This window comes from Geospiza fortis, unplaced genomic scaffold (assembly GCF_000277835.1).
Source record: "Geospiza fortis unplaced genomic scaffold, GeoFor_1.0 scaffold392, whole genome shotgun sequence".
NCBI classification, from domain to species: Eukaryota; Metazoa; Chordata; class Aves; order Passeriformes; family Thraupidae; genus Geospiza; species Geospiza fortis.
Genome location: NW_005054541.1, coordinates 380,848 through 383,057, shown reverse-complemented (window position 1 = coordinate 383,057; position 2,210 = coordinate 380,848).

Here is a 2,210-nt window from a genome sequence, read left to right as displayed (position 1 = left end):
TCCTGGAACGAGCAGGGTCCGCGCTCAGCCCTGCCGTGAACCGGGACCGTGCCCGCCTCAGCCCTGCCGTGAGCTGTGGCAGCTCTCAGCCAGGATCACCCGATGTTCTGGATGTTCTGGATGTTCTCAGCTGGGCTCACCTGTGAAACGGGCTCCGGGTGTCCTCAGCCAGGATCACCCACGCAATGAGCTGTGGCCACTCTCAAATGAGACTTACCCGTGCAAAGACTTGTGACTCTTCTCAGACAAGGCTTATCCGTGCAGAGAACTGTGTGTGTTTTCAGCGCAGACTGAGCTGTGTAAGGATTTTTGGGTGTTCTCAGCCAGGGATCATCCGCGAAATGAGCTGTGCCCGTTCTCAGCCAGGGCTCACCCGTGCAATGAGCTGTGCCCGTTCTCAGTCAGGGCTCACCTATTTAATGAGCTGTGCCCGTTCTCAGCCAGGGCTCACCTATTCAGTGAGCTGTGCCCGTTCTCAGCCAGGGCTCACCTATGCAATGAGCTGTGCCCGTTCTCAGCCAGGGCTCACCCGTGCAATGAGCTGTGCCCGTTCTCAGCCAGGGCTCACCTATTCAATGAGCTGTGCCCGTTCTCAGCCAGGGCTCACCCGTGCAATGAGCTGTGCGCGTTCTCAGCTCCTGGGGATGTACGGACGGCTGGACGAGCAGCTTGGGGCAGCAGTGAGGAAACACCCCCCTGGTCCCAACACTCCGCCTCGTTCCAGTTAGCCTTCCCATTCAATAGGCATAATTAAAAGTCCGCCAAAAAGCCGAGCGGACAAGTCATTAGACCCACAGCAGTGTGTTCTGCAATTTACTGACCTGCTTGTAATTAACCTCCTGCCGCCAAAATACGCTGCTGAAAAGAAGTATAAACTTATTAGTGGCGACGGTGGCTAATTAAAGCGAAAGCTGTAATTATCCCGAGATGTGGCCGCAGGCAGGAAACTGATGAAAGGGGAGAAAAGGCGCTCGATGCAATATCGGGAAGGACGCGGGGATGCCGAGCGAGGCAGCGCCCTGCTGCCGCACGCCGGTGCCCATCAGCATCCTGAGCGCCTGCATCCCGATCCAGCTGCCCTGCCCGCTGCACAAAGGGGACCCAGGCGGGCTAATTCGGCGCGGGGGCAACCGGCACGCCCCCCTCTTTGTCTCCCTTTCACAGCCAATATCCCGACCCCAGATGGGTTAATACATAATGCAGACAAGCAAGTAATTGCTTGCCTTTGTGAGGCCGTCAGCGCTGGGTCCCCGGCCCTCTGATCCCCCATTAGCGGCCATGCAAACAAGCCTTCCACCCAATTAAGCCCAGCTTTGATAAAGCCTTTCCCAATGATGTGGCGGTCCCAAACTAGCGATTCGCACATGAGCCACTACCTGTTAAACCCGGCGTCGGCTTCCTTCGGGGACGAGCATCCCTCGCCTCTCGCCATGACCCAGCTGCCGAGCTCTGCCCGGCTTCCCCCGGCCCTGAAGGGAGGCTCGGCTGATAAATGATCTCGACAAACTCTATATTAAAGAGGTGGAAATGGGATGTTAATATACCCCAAGCCGCTCGTCTCGAGAACACATGGGCTCCAGCTTTCCAAGGATGCTGGTAATGAGGCGGGCTGGGATGCCCGCGAGGAGATCTCGACGCACCGGCCTCCTGCGCCTGCCAGGTGTGGAGGACAGACAGACTGACACCCGTCCTCTGAGGCATCCTCACACCGTTCCACAGAGGCTCCATAGGTCATCCCCTAAAGCATCTCAATCTGCTCACTGAAAGCATCCCAGCAGCATCCCCTAAAGCATGCCAGCGCACTTCCCTGGAATATCCCAGCTTTATCCCTTGCACACCCTGGCATCATCCCCTAAAGCACTTCAGTGTGTTCCCCTAAATCTTCTCAGTCATCCCCTAAAGCCTCTCACTAAGCTCTCCTAAAGCATCCACTAAAAGATTCTGGCACCATCCCCTAAAATATTCTGGCATCAACCCCTACAGCATCCCAGTGTCATCCCCTAGATCATGCCAGCATGTTCATCTGAAACATCCCAAGGTTATTCCATCACACACCCTGGCATCGTCCCCTAAAGCCTCTCACTGTCATCCTCTAAATCATTCCAGTGTGCTTCCCTAAAGTTTCCCAGGATCATTTCCCGAAAGCATTCCAGCATTATTCCTTGCAGCATTCCAGTGTACTACAACACAGTATCTTACCATCTTTCCCT